Below are 334 nucleotides of genomic sequence, written 5' to 3' on the forward strand. Positions count from 1 at the left end.
TGCCACAGGGCCAGTATGACACAGTCACATGTGAACATGGATCACAGGGCCTGTATGAACACATCTCACAGGCAGGATGACAAGGTCATGTAGGAATGCATGTCACAGGGCCAGGATGAAGCACTGTAACTCATAAACACCTAGAACAGAACACAGATGAAACAGGATCCCATATGAACTCACAGCAGTGAGGATGGGACACACGGTGAACAGCAAACTGCAGGGATGACACGGGGTCACATGTAGACAGTGGGTGACACAGGGTGACATGAAAATGCCTCACAGTGCCAGAATGAAACAGGTTCATGCACAGAACCAGGGTGCGATGAGGTCA

This window comes from Chinchilla lanigera, unplaced genomic scaffold (assembly GCF_000276665.1).
Source record: "Chinchilla lanigera isolate Chin_1 unplaced genomic scaffold, ChiLan1.0 scaffold00003, whole genome shotgun sequence".
Taxonomy (NCBI): Eukaryota; Metazoa; Chordata; class Mammalia; order Rodentia; family Chinchillidae; genus Chinchilla; species Chinchilla lanigera.